The sequence below is a fragment of the Ambystoma mexicanum genome, chromosome 4q (assembly GCF_040938575.1).
Source record: "Ambystoma mexicanum isolate Mex_15411 chromosome 4q, UKY_AmexF1_1, whole genome shotgun sequence".
Taxonomy (NCBI): Eukaryota; Metazoa; Chordata; class Amphibia; order Caudata; family Ambystomatidae; genus Ambystoma; species Ambystoma mexicanum.
Genome location: NC_090928.1, coordinates 480,955,571 through 480,975,057, shown reverse-complemented (window position 1 = coordinate 480,975,057; position 19,487 = coordinate 480,955,571).

Below are 19,487 nucleotides of genomic sequence, written 5' to 3'. Positions count from 1 at the left end.
TGCTATACATAATAAAACAAACAAACAAACAGGACACTGCACAAGAGAGACCCAATAAACAATGCACAGAAAGGCTACAAAAAAAGGATTGTAGCTTTTTCAAACTTTAGCCTGACCAGTAATAAACTGATGAAGAGTTTTACACAAAGCTGGCTTCTAATGCATGGTAAAGTGTCCACAGTTCCTCAGCTGCTACCTCCTCACTATTACACAGGCCTCAGGGGTTATTTTGGCAAAAAAGAGCAGGACCATGGGGAGCAGTCAGGCAGTCAGGAATGAGAGAGGAAGGGGATGATGTAGAGTATGGAAGTTTAAAGGAAAGCTGAGTGTTGTCGGAAGAACACTGCAATGGAGGAGAGAAGGAGGAGATAAGGTGGGCCAGGGGGGCATGGTAGATGTTAAAGAGCCATGGTGATAGGATAGAGCCCTGAGGGATGCTACAGGTAGAGCATAAGGTGGCATACGAGTGTGTCGTAAAAGGGTGTGTTGTAGGTGCACATTTCCTAGAAGCACCTGTCGTAGGAACACATGAGGAAAGCTCAGGTCTTGGGAGGATAGTTCAGGGCAACACGCTTGTCTTGGAAGCAAGACAACACGGAGCAATACAGGTTCGACCACTGGGTCTGCACTTAGAAACCTCTGGGAATTAAATGTTTTAAATAACCAATTATAATTATAATTATAATTATAATTATGACATAGGAGCATGTGCCGTAGGTGCTCATGTGGTAAGTTCATCTGTCCTAGAAGGATGTGTCATAACAGTGCATGTTATTGTAATATTTGTCCTCTGAGTGCTTGTGCATGGTGTGTGCACATTAAGAATGTGTGGTAGTACTGTCGATGTACAAAATCTTCACCTCTCACACATACGTGTAGGCTTTTAATATGAAATGTACTTTTATTCTGCTGATGAATTGTATGCCTCCTATACATATGAAAGCTCAGATCAAAGTCAAAGCTTACTTGAATGTTCATGTTCAATACGTACAAGAGCGCATATGTCATTTGCAGGTCGTATTTGTAGGAAATGTACATTTCGTAAAATTGACATTAAAGACAGCCTTGGCTTTCATGTGAGTTTTAAGGAGATTTCAATTTCGTAATGTGTGAACTGTAAACCTATGTGCCGCTATGTACAGTACATGCACATTAATTACCTCTTCTGAAAACTGACATCAACCTTGGCTTTCATTTGAGTTTGAAGAACATGTAATGGCGTAATATATGAACTGTTCAACTCATATGCCTTTTTGTACTTTTTGCATTAAAGGTGTCCATTCATTGCATCTCCTGAAAACTGACCTCCAAATCAGCCCTGACTATGGTGTGAGTTTTCACAAGATGTTAAGTGTGTAATGTACCAACTGTGAAATCGATAGGCTTCTTTGTACTTTTTCGTATTAAAGATGTCCATTTATTACATCTCATGAAAACTGTTCAGCCCTGACTTTCACGTGAGTTTTATGGGGATGTTATGGCACCTTTAAGTACAGTCCGTATGAAAGGTGCTCTTTTATTCTGGGCATGGGCCAAATACATGTATTTATTTATTTATTTATGTATTTATTTATTTATTTGTATGCTTATAGAGCACTGAAAGCCTGCAGGCATCAGGGATCTAACATAAAACATTCATGTAACAATACAAAGCACAAACACTGAGGTAGATGAAACACACATACACAATACAATAATAACAATGGTTGAATTAAGAAGGCACATAGGCTAAAACTAAAAAGGACCAGAGGGCAGGGCAGCATCAGAACCATCAAAACACCAAGAACTGTAAAACGAAACTTTAACCTTAGTGTATCAGTTCAATACAATTCCCAGATTGGTGGGAGAATACATATGCTGTGAGAGTGAGGTTCTATTCAGGTACTGAGGTAAACTACTGGACCCGCATCCCACAATAATGCAATCAGTATTATTACTGTAAGACCACTTGTCAATCTGGGTTCTGCGCAAAAACTTTAGGTCTTGAGTTCGTACACAGTCTAATTTGGCATTGAGCCAGGCCAGGATTTTATTCTTCAAGGTCTCCCTGGATTCAAAATAATTTGGCTTATCAGCATTGTTGACGATAAAGTTTTTAGGATCAAGAGTGAATCTCCTTAGACTGGGATCCACAATGTTGGCCTTTTCAGCATTCTTTGCCAGATATCCTTGAGAGGAGGAAGAGTCACTGGGAAGCATACCTTAGAAGGCATCCTGTGAGTCTCGCTCGGGCCATTAACCCCCCTATTGAGCACAGGGATGGGAGTAACAACCGTCACCTGGGAAGACAGGTCTACTTGTGGGGGCTCTATCGGATCTGTTTGGCTGCACTGGTGAATCCCATTCATTTAGAGGGATGTTTGTGAGGAATTTTCCATTCTTTTCGGCTCAGTGAAAGTTAACTTTATCTGCATAGCCGAGGGTGTGGTGAGCATATTGGCGCTAACAGACTCCATCCATTTCTGAAAATCTCCTGCATTTGTACAGGCTCTAAATCCCGCAGCAGCGGCTCTTGGAGGGGTCTCCACAACTCTGGTAACCATGGGTCTGCCGTTCCCCTGTCCAAACTTACAGCTAGATAATATCCTAACTGATCCCCCTTAGATCTGGCTGGGTTAGCATGAACTGAGAACCCTTCAATGTATCTCCTTCTGAGTTAACTGATTCATTGATCTCCTTAGCGCACCCATGAATCCCTCCTTTATCAATTAAAGAATTAACTACAATTGACTGCACAGGCGTGGAGGTTATTGGAAAAGGGCCGTGCTATTGACCACAACATTAGAGTCATTAATAACATCGTTGTTACTAAGCAACATTTTGGAACACACAAGCTGTTCTTGCTGGAGCTTCAAACTTCTCCTAGCACTCAGAGCAATAACATCTGATAAGCGATTACTGTTCCTGGAAGGTGTCAATAGTTATGATTGTGTGGGGGGTTTCTCCCTACCCGTGATACTGGGAGGGGTACAAGAAGAGCCTCGCCCTTGTATAAGGGCAGTTTCCATTTCGGTAGTCGGGACTGTGCCCTTATGCCTGCCACGGACTGCAACCTCATCAATGGCATGTGCCAGGCATAGGTTGCAAGGACACTAAACACAGCGCCCTTGCACCAATGCTCCCAAAATATCAGAACTGGCATTAGCCGCTTACCCACATGAGTAGCCCGCTGCCAGCTGAAACGCCTACAACGTAGGCTAGATGGTGCTCAAAATGGCATGCACTATGGTGCTCACTCCAGTCCCAGTTGCGGTTGACCAGCAACGGGCACTGGAGTGTGCCCAAAAGAGTGCTTGGGATACCCGATCCTCTTCGCTCTATTCTCCATTCTCCAAAACAAGCCGAGGGTCGCTGACATTTAAAACATTTATATCTCAAATGTGGCCAACTTGATTTAAAAAAAAAAGTCTGACAATTCCTGATGAAATCTACATGCATGCCAAAAATTGGGAAAAAAGGAAGCAGCCAATTTTAAGATATTTGGGTCAATTATTTATTTCTGTTAAAAGCTTTTCAAAATGCAATCAAAGTAACATTCTGCAATTCCCAATTCCGCATGCACAGGATACTACCTCACAATTTTACTGTGGAAAATTTAAAGATGTTTAATATAAGGAATCAAAAGTTAATATTATATTAATATTATAGGGCAGCAGTGGCTGCCCCATAGTTAAGGGGTAACCTGTTTACATAGACATTTCCCAAAATGATAATGCTAAAAACGCTTTTCTCTCTAGCTGAATTTGGATGAATACCACTGTGGGAAAGAGAAATTAAAAAGTGCTCAAAATAATATTTGGAAGAGGTAAAGGGTGCATTCATATACCCCTATATATGGGAAGGTTGAATGAGGACCACATGTGCAGTGGGGGTGTTTGGGTACGCTGGCTGCCCCATTTAGGGGAGAAAATGTTTGGCATAGTGGGAGAATTCTGCAGGAATCTTGCGAGATCCCCTCCGTAAACTCATAAGGCATGCTCAGAAAAGTGAATGGGTCAAACAAGCCAAAGAGAGGAAGGGGATCATAGGAGACGGTCAGGGAGGAACAACACAAGGGAGAGTAGTGGGGGGGGCAAGACAATAGGTGGGGAAACATGGTGAGTGTCAATTTTCATGTGGTTTGCCATTAGTGCAAGAATCGACAAACGCTACCACAGGAAACGCCATACTCATACTCTGCATTACTTTGGGAGTAGAATCCTGCAGCATTAGTGCAGGAATATAAAGAGGGGGGCGGGGTAGCCTATGGACCACTCGTCTCATGGATAGCGTTTTAAACCTTCACAGAGGTATGATAAGAACTACTAGGCAGGGGGATATGAGACTTTGATAATAATAGCTGCCTCATGTATAGTGGACATTTTCAAAGTCCGTGACCAGTGCACCCCAAGGGCACCAGTTAAGTCCCTATGGACCTCATTACGACCCTGGCGGTCCCGTAATGAAGGGTGCCGGTACGGGACCAGCACCCCTTCATTACAGGAGTGCCTATTATGTGGTTCCCTTTGCGGGACCCAGAACAGACGTCTGGTAAAACCAGACGTCCTAACCGGGTCCCGCGAGGGGAACAGGGAGCTAATAACGGGCCGTTATTAACGTGCCCGTTATTAGCTCCCTCCCCATTCCCATTGAGCCCTATGGGGGCTGAAATGGGAATGGGAAATGGTTCCTTCAAGGAGGAATTACCGGTTCCTCCAATGTTGGAATGACCCGGTATTGGAGCCGGTATGGGGGCAGCCATGGCGCTAATAGCACCATGGCTACCTCCATACTCGTAATGAGGCCCAATGTGTTTTTTTAATATTTGGAGTAGTTGAAGTGCCCCAATGTCAAAGGCGGAAAGGCAGGAGTTAGGCTATGGATAGTGGTATCTGGTTAAATAATAGGGAGGAGGGCACGGACTGCATTATTCTTCCATGTCCTGACTGACCCTGGGATGCCTTGCATATGTTTCCCATGCTGCATGGCCCTGCTTTCACCTGCTACACTACAAAGGTGTGCTGGGGCATAGTTTTTATTCTGGTTTAGCCCCATTTGGCAAACTCTGTGGGTGTCCAGGCTGCACCGGACATGCAGCCTGGGGCTCACTGTTAATTCCGCCCACATTTGGCTTTTGCAGTGCCACCTTTGGAGATATCACAGCCCTGGGGGCATGCTTGAGATCACAGCCCACCAGGTACCTTGCTCACAACCTCCTGCACTCTGATCGCTCTCTCCATTTTTTCTGTTACCCTGCAACACTTTTTGCCTGTTTTAAATTCTCTCCCCTACCAAGTCCACCTCTTCGGGAGGAAAAACAATTAACAAGCCTCAACTGTCCAATATTATCCACCAGCCCCAGAGTGGTGCTGTATAGCACAGTCTATAGTCCTTGGATAAAAAGGTAAGTCCTACAACAAAACACATTTGCACCCTTTAAATAAAGTACTTTTCTTCCTACCCTATTGTCTGTATTTCCTCATGCGGTGAGCAATACAACCCACCGACCCGGGAACCAATTGTGTCAAGGACTACACTTGCATGATTTGTTCTGATTCCCCGAGTCCTCTTCGCCAAAATGCTGCAGGAAATGTGCCACCCTGACTCAAATGTGGTGAAGGAAAGAACCAAGCTGTTACGTAATGATGTTGCTTTTCATTGTAACAGTGAGCCAATTGTCCACAGTTTTTACAGCAGTTTCCTTGCAAGACTTCAACTCTAATTTTAAGCCTACCCTAACCTACTCTTATTGTAATTCAAATGTAACCATATTCTAAATAAATTCCATTCCCTACCCTTGTCTAAGCTACAATTATGAAGCTTTCAGCCTTCCCACCAATGCCTACCACAGACCACATTGCTGTTTGATCTGCCTGCCATTAGAACCCGAAGTTGAACATGCGTGTTTGTCGATTAATCAAATGAATTAAAACGTGTGAGAAGTTGAAAACAATCCTACTCTGATAATTTTGAGTTTTGTATTTTCTCGAACCAGTTTTACCATCATATTTAATATGGCCAAACCTTTGTGGAGTTGTATTTGCTACATTTGAAAAAGAAAATGTATTTAGCCAAACCCAGAATCACCTTGATTTTGATCCAATTCAGAATTTAGGGGATTCCCCCAAACGTTTACAAAGTGTGAGAGAGGTGTGACAAATCTGAGGATGTCGTCCGTTCTCCCCTAGAGGGAGACCTTTCCCATGGGGCCAAGGAGGTGAGTTCACAATACAATAGTACCCTGGGGGTGTTGCACAAAGGGAGGATCACATGGGGGAGGAAACCCCTTATGGGACTGGGGACGATCATACCCAGAAAAACGCATATTCCCCCACATTAGTACACCAACACCCTTCTCTAATGCTAAATCATCTTCCCCCTTCTTTAGATAGGGCCAGAATGTGCTATTAGCCCCTGGGACAGGGAAGTCAACCAATCAGGTTGATTGAAACGCAGGCTGAAACAGCTATTCTAAGTCCACGTTCCGAACAGCCTATATGCGGCTTCCCCACCCATAGGCAATTTTGTCCCCACCATCCCATATGTTTTATTTTTTAATGTTTCCCTCCACCACCATGCCCTACTGACCTGTTTTCAAAAGCGATGGCAGCCCCTCTACCGCAGTCACTGTGCTACGGCTATCGCTTCATTGTCCCTTCGCTCAGGCCTTTAAATCGAGCCCCGGGCCGATAAGACCTGATCCGGCCCACCGGATCCGGTCTTAACGCATTATTGTCAACCTATGAACCCTAATATACTAGACAAAAACATCAGATAATGCAAAGGGTGCTGCATATGGCTCTATTTCAATTATTGGGAGAATGAATATGCTTCACAAAACAAAAACATTATACAATACCAAGTATGTGCATTAGGCTCTATTTGAAGTACTGAAAAGAAGATCATGACCAGGAGTCCAAGGATCAGTCTGGAGAAGCAGAGTGAATGCTCTAGCTTTTCATGGTATGTGATTGGCTCAAAGCAATTTCACTATCCAGCACTGGAGTTAAAATGGAGCTTAGCTGAGACAAAGAGAGAAAGAGCTGTCCTTCAAAGAGGAATCCGTCAAACTGTATACCGGCCGAGCAGACGAAGGCCAGCAGAGGGGAAGCCGTGAGCAGAGGAGGAAAATCCCAAATGTTGTCCAAGAAGGAAAGAAGCACTGCTCGGGCTGCTGCTGAGTACAACCTCTGGGCATCCCAGGCACTGGTAAAGCGCCCAAGAGGGAGGACACACTGCCGGGGAGAAGCAGATGTCCGCAGAGCCACTGCAGACTTTGACAGACACCCAAACACTGGCAGAGCCTCAAGAGATTTAACAGCTGATCAGTAAATACTTTTTACCTGCCTGTAAAAAGCAAACAGTTATGCGGATTACCAGAGAGGTGCTGGAGGTCTGGGGAAGCAAGGGGGTGAAGGTGGAAACTGGAATAAGAGAATCTGGGACCCCGGGAATGAAGTACGATACCCGCACCCATATGAGAAACAAAGCCATTCAGAATATTGTGAGTCTAGGACCTGCACTCAAAGAGAGACTGTCAACAAGAGGATAATTGCTTGGCAGGAGAGTGATCCAAGCAGTGCTAAATATTCCATGTCAGGGACTCTTACCTAACCAGAAACAAAAGCCATTTTGGATATTGCGAGTCTGGGACCCGCACCCAAATGAAAAGTTCATGAAATAATAATTCCTTGACAGGAGAGGCACCAAGCTGTTCTGAATATTACGAGTCAGGGACTCTCAGCCAAAAAGGGGCAGTCCGTTGAGAGCACAAATGTTTGGCAGGAGAGTGAACCAAACTGTTCTGAGTACTGAAAATATGGGACCCGCAGCCAAAATGAGAGAAGAATAATTAGTGAAAAGGTACCATATGCTTGGTTGAAGGAGTGTGCCAAGATGTTGGGATTAAACATTAGAAATCTGAAAAGCATATTCTTGTGAACTACCTATTGACATTCACTTAAGAGAATACAGGTCTGAGAGGCAGAGAAGGAGAGAATGTCGTGTAAGAAGGACGCTAGGGGAAAGGATCAAGAGCATAGCCTGGGAGTTCTACGTTTGTGAATATTTCTTTATTTCATCAAAGAGAGTGTGCCAAGTTGTTGACATAAAGCAGTGAGCATTCAAGAAACCTGTTCTTGTGAATTATCCAGTGACATTTGCTTAAGGAAATGCAGGCCTGAAAAGCCCAGAGGGAGAGAAAGTTGAATAAAAAGGAATCTAGGAGAAAGGATGACTACGCTAACCTTATAGTCTTGTGAACATTTCTTTATTTTCAACGGTTTTGATAACCCGAGAGCGTGGGAACTTTTCTGTTGGTTGGATCTACAAAGAACCCTTTACTTTTGGAAGAGATCATCCTTGCACAGTTGGTTTAAATGATCAGTGTTAGGGACAGGGGTAGGCTTTTTGAGACACAACAGTGACAGACTTTATAGTTTTGGACACTCTAACAACTTCCTTAGTTTTCTTTCAGGCAGGGCAACCTCTCCTAAGTTTAGGGATAGAAAGCCATTTTGCCAAAACATTCTTGAAAAGTTGCTGCCCAAAAACATGCCACCATTGTGTCCGAGCCTTACGTCTGCACCCTCACAGACGGTAATATGTCTATGTTATTTTTAAAAGCCCTGTGGCATGGGGCCATTTATGTGCTAGCAGGCAGTAGCCCTTCTATGTTTACCCTTATGATCATGCTAGCGATTGAGCTTTTTTAAGCTGTGTGATAGCCAAGGTTTGTTTAAAAATACATGTTGTGCCCTCTGAGTAGCTATCCCCCTACAAGGCTTTAAACAGCAAATTAAGGTTTACTGGGGGCACATGACAAATTTGAGAAACAGATTAAATTAACCATAATCTGCAGATGCCATTTATAGGCGATTCACCCAGACTGACATTGGATATTGTGATCACTTGCATTTTGCAAGTTTTTATGGTTTAATCGAATATGTTTAGGGGAGTTTTCCAATATCCATTACTTAGCCTCTTCAGCTAAATTATAACAGACTCTCTCAGGCCTTTCCACACAACCGTATATTACACCCTCAAAATGTCTAGAATGGCAGGTACATAGACCTCAAGATGCTCGACAAGCTAAGCACACTCTTTTTAAATGGTAGAGGGACAAGGCACATGGGGGGATCATTCTCGCTGAGAAATGGTCTGGGAGGCTGTATAGGAACTTTAAACAACACCCCTGACTGCCAGTTATTATAAACATTATGCCATGCCACACCCTCATGTATCCTGATCACATGGCTATTGGTCTTGAAAATAATTATTTGCTCCAAAGTGTCAGCAATCGCTGATTGGTGTCTTCCCTGCCGGTTCCCTTTATTTTCTAAATGATTACCCAACGGATGTTATCAAAATTGTGCCCTTTTTTCAATGTAATGTTTCAACCAAGGAGCCTGAATGATGTTATTCTTAAAAAAACTGTGGTGCTCGATGAGCCTGGCCTTGCCCTTTCTGTTGGTCTTACCGATATACTGTAGATCACCCCTACGTGTAATCATGTACACTACATGTTCACTATTACAGTTTGTTAGATATTGCCAAGGGTTTTGACCCATGTTGAATCAATAGACTGAGTAGATGTGGGGATGAGTTGTCGTCGCCCATTATTCTATCCCAGAACAAACTAAATCAATAGACTGGGTGGATGTGGGGATGAGCAGTCGCCGCCCAATTCACGCCAGAATCCAGGAGAACTGCGCAGTTTGCGCACACCAAAATGGTCACCTAATCTGCCACCCACCAGTGCAAAGAAAGGTGGTTCTGTTCACAATCCGTTTTTTTTAATGTCGAAAAGTTGCTAAAATCATGGGCACAAGACCACTCTAAAGATACAACCTTCTTGTGGGGGGTTCCACATCACCACTCTACTGTAAGGATGCCATCAAAACAATGTTAAGCAAGGGTCCTATACTTTCAAGCAAAAGACCACTCTATTGAAATGCAGTAATTCAAGACAGATCCCAAAAATGGGTGCAGTACCAGCTTTGTCCACAAACCGGCGCTAGTGGTCTAAACTCTGACAGGGAAACTGTATTTAGGAGTTGCAAGAGGGGCAGGGACTTCAAAGCCTGTTGGTTAATTAAAAATCTTAGCCACCTGCTGTTCCCAGAGGCCAAGAGGCTGGGAAACCTTAACACCCCAGAAGGCCCACCCCAGGAGGCAGGATATCACATGGCCCTTCTGAGTGAGAGGGAGGGGGTTTCCCCTTCAGCCTGGAGAAGAGAGACAATAGCCCCTTGAGGTTGAATGGGGTATGTTAATTTTGAGTGTGGACTGTAAACAGAAAGCTGCCTGTGAGCAGAGACATGTGATCCCTGACCCACCCAGCTTCAAGGGGCGGGCCAGACATGAGTGTGGATTCCTATTCAGCAAATATATATTTTATAGAAACATTATAACTTATTGTAACGAAATGACAGGAATGTACAACTTTGAGATTCTTAGTATGAAAAATGCCCTCACGATTTGAGTCCAAACTCCAATTTCTACGGTGTTCTAGGACCAAACCCCGCTATTTATTGATATTACAGACACTGGGTTTATGCTAGAAACCTAGTAAATAGCTGGAATGTGTGTAGAAGGAGGGTGTACATTGGTGTAATTTTTGATACAGATTTAACATTGGTACACCAATTAAAAACGAAATTAAGTTGTCATTTTTTTAATGCAAGCCACCAGGAAGATCAGGGTCGGATAATCATGGACCATAAGGAATCTGTAATATGTACATGTGATTTCAACAAATTGTGTATCTAGGAAATATGTATTTAGATCAGAAATAGATTTGTGTGCAATTTGACAAGGGGAGGTTCCTCTGACCATAAAACCTACAGCATCACTCTGACATTCCATTTCTTTCCCCAAATCAAGGGAGAGAGGAAAGCTTGGCCAATGATAAGGGAGAGGGTCAGGCTTAGCTAGGCCCAGGCACACACCCATTTTCAAAACACATAATAGGAACATTGAAACCCAGGTAGAGAGATTCACTTTCCACTTTCTTGTGGGAAGCTTTGCCGGTAGACTTCAGACTTCACATCCAGAGATCCAGACTTCAAATCTATCAATCTCCAGAAACTGTAGCAGAAATTAACTCCAGAATTTGTAGCAGAAAGGCCTGAATCCACAAGCTGAATCCTCTTCAGCAGGCCTCAAAACCAACCAAACTATTCAACAGCCAGGGCGAGCTGTTTGAATTTTTTGCCAAGAACTTTTGCAAGAACCTGTAGCAGTATACAGAAAGCAGTGCTGTATCCCGAACCAGAGAGAACCACAAACCAGACCGTTGTGAGCAGAACCGGTGCTTGACAGTCCCAGAGAGCAGAGCTGTCTCAGATAGCCGGGACTTCAGAACCACCCGCCAGAAGTTCCGTCCAACCTGACCAGACCTTGACGGCTTATTTCAAAAATATAGTGTGAGTACTCACTGTGCCAAAACCAATCTCTTAGTTTAAAATAATCTAATCCAAACTATTTTAGCCTATTAGAACTGCCTCCTAGAATCGTGTCATTCTGTCATCTTTAAAACTGAAAACTGTCATCTGTCATTCTGAGCTTTAAAATTTCAAATCTGAAAAACGACCTTGACTAAATCGACCGTATCTCCAGAACCGTTTGGGCTAGGAGCGAGGTTTAACTGTCATCTTAAAGCTAAGATTCTCGGCTTTCCAACGAATCTAGAACCGACTTGCTACTCCTTATAGGGCTTCCGTAATTATGCTCGACACACGCGATTAAATTTGGCGCGATTTGACATTTTGCACAATTTCAGCCACGTGTAAAAATCAGCAGTTCCTTGCTTTCCTTTGCTAAAATTCATTTTAACCTGCTAGTTACTCATAGAGCATTGCTAAAGTGAGCCTGAACTAATATAAACTAGATATCACCCACCCTGAACCTCTAGAGGGAATTGAAAGCATTTGTAGCACATTTCTCACTTCATTGTCATCACATTCAAAGCATTTTTGGGCCTGTGTTTCAAACTTCTACCTGTTTTCCTCTAAGCTTGCTGGAGGGGAACTGAATTTCGTATTGTATTTGATTGCATTCCTGAGAACTGTGTGCTCTTCTTTCCATCTCCTTATATTGCATAAAGGGGGGGAGTGAATTGTCAAGGAAAAGTGATTACATTGTCTTTTGTTGAAGCCATATCAAGTTATTTTCTGTACTGCATTTCATTCATCATTGCGTTTCCTTGAACCATATAAAGGCATTCTCTACCACCTTAGTTTTCTTTTCCTATTCATAAGTAACCAAGAACTGTGCTATTGTAGGATTACCTATTCCTGATTACTGCTCATATTCACAAGTGTGCTATCCATTATCAATTTATTTATAGAAGTGTGTATATATATATATATATATATATATATATATATATATATATATATATATATATATATATTGTTTAATTTTTCAAATAAACCTTTTAAATGTGCAAAACAAATCTACTTCTTGGCTCAGTGGGGTCAGGGGGATTCTAAGAGAGGGCTGTTATACAAGGGTTCATCATCCAGATTATAACTTGCCATAAAATATATAAATAATCACGCGACAGGTCACTGCAACTGGGTTAGATATCTGGAGAGATCAGGGTCCCTTACATGTGGCCCTGAGTGAACTATACATGGCTCCTAAAGCTAAAGATGAACACAACAAGATGGTTAGGATAGCGGCATATTTGTATCTATATATGGGAGCCATGCAGGACAAATGTGCTGAAGGCCAAGATCTGGCAAATAGGCAACAGATCGCGTTAGAGAAGGCCCAATCTGACCTGGTCTCTTCTGAGCAGAGGATGCACAGAAGCCAGGAGTCACAAAATGAGAGCAGAAAGTATCTCATTAAAATCAAAGAGGACATGTGTATCCTGCAACAGGAAAAGTCTGACCAGGATACCAGATTTCTGGCCTTGCAGAAGGAGTACCAAGAAGGTTTGGACTCCCTACTTCAGAGCCAGAAAAAGCTGGAGCAACAATTAGATTTCAATAGGGCATGTGCTGAGCAGGTAGTCACCCTGCAAAGCCACCTAGATAGGGAAAAGGCAGAGAGCAATAAACTGATCCTGAAAGTCCTGGATACCCAGGCAGAGTTTGATCAGGAGCGCCAGAAAGCTGGTGCCCTTCAAAGGCAAAGGGACGACCTGGCAGCACAGATGCAGACTCTTAGTCAGGAAAGGGACACCTTAGGCCAGGAAGTCTGCCATTTAAAAAGAAAAACTAAAGAAAATCACTTGGCCCTCCAGGGGCTGGGTGACCTCCACAAAGAGCATCAGAACCTGTTAGAGCACACCAGAAGGATGGAAGAGGCTGTGGCAAGAAAGGAGCAGGCCAGTAGGAATGGGACGCAGGAGGCACAGAGAGAGAATGAGGCTCTCTGCCAGCACAATGATAGGCTCCAGCAACAGGTAGCCATGCAGGAGAGGTTGATAGAGTTGAGTAAGGCCTCGGTTGAGGAGCTGAAAGCACAGGCTCTTGCATTGCAAAAGGGAGCAGGGGCTGATAGAGATGAAGTTCGCTGGGAAAGGGAAACGCCTGAGCATAACCTCAGGAGCCCTAGTACCAGAAGCCTTCATCTCTACCAGTCTCTGGACTCTGCAACCCCCATGTTCCCTGGCGCACATGAGCGTCACAGGACACAGGAGACCAGGTTCCCACATTCTGCCAGCCATTCCCAGGCTCGCAGAATCCGGGAAAACCTGGAAGATCAGATGGGCACCTCTGGGAGCAGTGCTTCTGAGTCGGAGGATGAATGGACCAGGGTTACCCGAACAAAAAAGGCCAATAAGGCAAAAAGGGCCTTGCTTAAGGACCCATTGAAACAAATAAAGGCAATAAGGAGTGTCATCACGCCTTATCATAAGAACGCCAAGTATTCTGTTTGGGAACACTTGGAGCTCTATGAGCAAATGATGGAGACTTTCCATTTGAAGGACAGCAGTAGCTGCATCCAGTACGTCAAATGGACATTCTCCCCAGAATACTCCAGTTTCTTTGCAGGGCTGGAGGACCAAAACCATTCAAGATGGTCCGCATATAGGGCGGCCATCTTGAAACATTTTTCTGTTCATAGAAATCCCCAAGAGGCTGGCAAGGCAGCCTACAATTTGCAATGTGGGAGGATCAGGCCCCACAAGAATTTGTGCAAGAATTGAAGCGTGCCTTTGCGCAGACCACCAAAAGGGTGCGCACAGAGAGCAAAGAGTTTGTCAATACTTTTTTCCATGCCTTGCCCAAATACATCATGACCCAGCTAGTGAGAGATTTTCACGAGAAGAGGTCACTAGACTGGGTCATTGAATAGGCTACCCAGATCTATGAGGTGCAGAAGCCCATAGATAATAATAATAATGCGCAAAAAAAACCCAAAACCAACAGCACCCCTGCTGCTGCCAAGGTGGCAGAGGTAAAGGTTGCCCCCGCTTTAGATTTGGAGATGGGGGGGCCTAAAAACCTGCCTGCACCAAATAACTCTAACACCAGAAGGCCCTCGGGCCAGTCACAGACAGGGAGTCAAGGAGGTAGTCCCACAAATGGGGTCCCTCACTCCCCTTATTATGTAAGTCCCTGCTACAAGGGAAACAGACCCATCCTGGGTTATGTGTGGACTCCTCCAGCCCAAGGGGGGGGGATCCGGCCAAGCACCTAACCCAGGGAATTTCCCTCCTAACTTCCCCCAGGAGGGCAGAAATTCACCAAACCCTGGGCAGAATTTTTTCCCCAGGTATCCACCCAACTTCCAGCCCCAAAATCATCCATCCTTCTTTCCCCAATTCCCTGAGCCCAGACAACCTAATCCGGGAGAGGGGAGGCCAAGGGTGGAGGGGTACCCAAATCTTCCCAACCTGGGGTATTACCGGAGAAGGGATAGCTACCCTTCCCGGGATCAGACCAGGGGGGAAAACAGAACCCCGTATCAGCCTGAGCGGGTTTCACAACTTGAGCGCCAGGTCCAAAACATGGCACGGGATCTGGGTCACATGCTGAGGGTGCAACAGAACCCTCAGATGGGCATGCCGGCACAGAACGCCCCAAACTCTGGACCTGGTGCTCCAGAACAATGACGGGGGCAGCACCCCGATAACCCACTGGTTCCCAGGGAGGAGGCACAAAGGGAAGGGGGGTGCCTTGGAGGAAGCTTCCTTCCTCACTTGTAAACAGCCCCTGGAAACCCAGGAACCGGACACAAAATCTCCTGCCCCTTAAAGTCTGCCTCCAAAGGAGCAGAGGGGTGGTAGGAGAAACAAAGTACCCACACAGGCCCAGTGTGTGGAGGAGGTACAGATCTTCCAATTTGAGGGAGAGGGATCCTCAGAGGATCCTGGGAAAAGGATCTTCTCCTTTAAAGATGGGGGAACTCCTCCCAAAGAAAAATGGGTCCCAAGGGATTCCAATCCAGACTCAGGAGATATGGAGACTGAGCTACCGCCGCCCATCATCTCATCCCAGAACCCACAATACCGAAATCCCCTGGTTCAAACCCATCCTGGTGACTGCCTCCAAAAAGGGGGGGACGGTCCAGAACCGAAACCAGGGGAACCCACAATGGCTCTGATCTCCAGTTGCCAACTTTTTCTTTTAGATTCCCAAGGCTCTCCACAGAATTCTGCCCAAATATCTTCTTTTGCAATGTCCAAAACCAGAAAATTGGCCCACCAGTTGTCCAAAAATGTGCATTATCTGTGCCCTCTTGAGGAGAAGGAGGGAAGATACTATGCCCTGGTACAAGTACAGGGGCAGGGTACAATCTTGGTGCTGGTGGACACTGGATCCCAAGCTACCCTTCTGTCCAAAAGGGCCTTTGATGAACTAAATGCAGGAAGGGGGGAGATTTACCGAATTACCCTCACCTCTCTTCCTGGACAACTGCAGAACTTTGACGGGAAGGAAATTCCCATTGAGGGGACTGCAGACTTGGACATTAAAATTGGGCGACACAAGGTGAAACACCCGGTCATAGTAGTAACTCCAGAGGGCACCCCTTGTTTACTAGGGAATGACCTCCTGAGAAGGTTGTCACCCCTAATAGATTGTGTAAACAAGGTCCTCTGGACCCAGACTAGCCGATCAATAAAATTAAAACAGAGTGTCAACCATGTTAGTTTAAACGGCACCTGCCACAGGGTTGAACAAAAATCTGACCAAGTAGAATTTCACTTCCAGAACAACCAAATTCCAGACGTGACAGTAATAGCAGTAGGACAACAGACTGGTGATGGGGGGTCCTCTCTATTTCTGAAAATCAACCTTCCTTCCAGTTTAAGGTGGTATTCCACACTGGAAGGAAATACTCTGAAATTCTTTACCAATCCACAATCAGACACTCCCACTCCTATAGTCCAGAAAGATGTGAAATCAGCTCAGAGCCTGGTTGATATTCAGCAAATTGGAGAGCAGTTGTTCATCCCTGTTCAGTTAAATGATGGGAAGGACTCTGTTCTCGCTCGAATGTGTGTGAACAACGGTAAGAGCTTCATCAGCGAAGCCATGTTCCGCCAACTCCCAAAAGATCCAGCCATTCCCACATTCAAACTGATAGACAAATGGGAAATGGATCTGGAAACACCCAATTCCAAACATCTCCTGCCAAGATGGTGTATGCTCAAAATCTCCATTGGCAACAAGAGCATAGTCCATAATTGTTGGGTCGTGCGAGACGTCACTGCCGCCTTTTACTCAGGCAGTGACCTTCTCAATCGCTTCGCCATTAGTTTGGACCTAATAAACTTCAAAGCTTGGTCCCGATTAGCAGATAATCCCATGGGCTTTGATGATCAAGAAAAAGCATTTAGGTCAGCTCAATTGCTACCTTATTCAGTTGAAATTCAGCTTAAAGAAGAAGTCACCATCCCAGAAAGGACCCGACAATTCTCCCTGGAAGTGAAAGTTAAAAGAGGACAAAAATTGAAAAACCCTGATGCTTATATTCATCTAAATGCTTCTCTCCAACAGCAAGGGTTAGGGGTAAACCCAACACCATTAGTCAACATAGAACATGACACCATTCCAATAGAGGTGGATAACAGCGACTTAAAGAGTATCACTCTAGCCGCAGGCACCATTATTGGAATGGCGGTTGATGACCGACATTTCTTCATTGATTTAGGAAATGAACTGTTAGGACAAATCCCCAAGGACTGTTTTGACAGTGACAGTGATGACAATACAACACCAGACAGGAGTTTCAGCTGGCATGGGGGGAACTTCCTGGTGTACAGGTCTTGCCCTTATGGTAAGGAAGATGTGACTTGTGACTTCAGGAGGGATGAGGTGATTTTCCAGGTCCATGAGGGCTGCCTTTCCCACCTGAAGCCTCCAGTCCAAATCAGCACTATGACCAGGGACTTCTCCACCCAGCTGGAGGAGGCCGCTGAGATAGCCAAACCAGAAGTCTTTCCAGGCTCAGGCAGATGGCGGAAGAGAGAGTCAATCTAGCTGATGCCTGTGTGACTCTGGAACAGAAGCAAAAGTTGAAACAAGTTTTTTTGGATTTCCAAGATCTCTTTGCGGTAGACTCATATGACTGTGGTCGCACCGACATCCACACAACAACAATTCCCACGAACCCTGGAATGACTCCAGTGTTTGTGAAGCAATATCGCTTGCCTCTCGCATCCATGGAGTCCCTTACTGAAATAATTAAGAACCTTGAGTCCCGGGGAATAATCCGTCCAGTCCACAGCACTTTCAATAATCCGGTGCTGGGAATATTGAAGCCAAACGGCCAGTGGAGACTCTGCGCTGACCTTAGGGAGCTCAACAAATGGGTTCATACTTCCCGAGGGCCTCTGCCCTACATTGACCAAGGGCTGGCCCAGATCCAGGGGTCACAGGTATTCACAGCAATAGACCTGACCAATGGATACTGGACCGTGCCTGTCAGTAGAGAGGACCAATACAAACTGGCTTTTACCTTTGGGGGCCAGCAGTACACATGGACCCGGACTCCCTTCGGATCCTCAACTCCGGCAATGAATTCAACATTTTCCTACATAAGTCCATGCCCGAACTGGATTCGAGGGGTAACCTGGCTTATGTAGATGATGTCCTCATCAAAAGTTCATCGGTGGAAGAACAAATAGCGGAGATCCGTTATGTTCTGACACAGTTGAGGGCCGCAGGAGCAAAACTTTCCTTTCAGAAAGCACAGTGGTGTAGAACCCGTGATAATTTCTTGGGGCATGAGATTACTCCTCAGGGTCTCTGTCCCCAGGAAAAGAAAGTGAAAGCACTTCAGAAACTGAAAGACCCCACCACTCTGCGGGAACTAAGGAGCCTCCTTGGATTGACTAATTACAGCAGAAAGTTCATTGAGGGCTACGCAGAGATCACCAGACCCCTGATTCATCTCTTGAAGGGGCAGGGGTCAAGTGGGAATGGGGTCCAGAACAATCCGAGCCAGTAAGACAACTCAAGAGAAGCCTCTCACAAGCGCCTTGCCTAGCTTACCCTGTCAGAAACAAGGAGTTCTTCCTGGAGACAGGGTTCTCTAATACGTGCTTGACGGCAGTATTATACCAAAAGCATGACAAGGTCAATAAAGTAATCTCCTATGCGAGCAAAACTTTATCCTCTGTGGAGGAAAAATTCAACGATTGTGAGAAGGCACTCCTGGCAACGGTGTGGGCATTGAAGAATTACCGCCCGTTCATCCAGGGGGAACACATCATAGTGGAGACTCCACACCAGCCTCTGCAATACCTCCAAAGTGATAGAATCCGGGCCGGAAATGTGAGTAATTCATGAATTACTTCCTGGATTCTGTCAATGCAAGGCTTTCCTGTAGAGGTCAGATATGGCTAAAACAAGAAGAGTCCCCTCGCGCAAGGTCTGGCTGACTTGCATGATTGTGCCAGAGAAAACTGTCTTGAGGACGAAAGTCTAAAAATCAAGGACAGCATGGAGGCATACCTTAATTCCCCACACAAAGTCTTTGAAGAAGACAAGTGTGAGGGAATGTCCACTGTCTATGTTGGATGCTCTTACCATGTTGACAACAACGGGGAGAAAGAACTGGTGGCCGGCGTAGGGAATGCATGGGTGAAGGAGTTTCCAGAACCCTCCGCTGGATACAAAATTGGTCCCCAAAGTAGTCAGGTGGCAGAATTGATGGCTGTGCATCAGGCCATCCTCACTGCTGTCCAACATCAACTCCACGAACTGGTCATAATCACAGATTCGGATTATGTACGGAATGGGTTCGTGGAGCACCTGGTCAATTGGAAAACCAGAGGCATGTTATGTGCTAATAACAAACCCCTGAAACATGGGAAGCTAATCCAAAATATTGATGATCTGGTCACATTGAATGGGATGACCATCTACTGGAAAAAGATCAAGGGTCATTCCAAAGTAGAGGGACCAGACAAAACTGGAAATGACCTAGCTGATCAGCTGGCCAAAACCGGGGCCATCCAAGGGGATCTAATAGAAATAGAGTCCCTGTTGGGGGAAATCCAGGTCACTGATATCACTAGGTCCCAGACAAACGCTCACAAT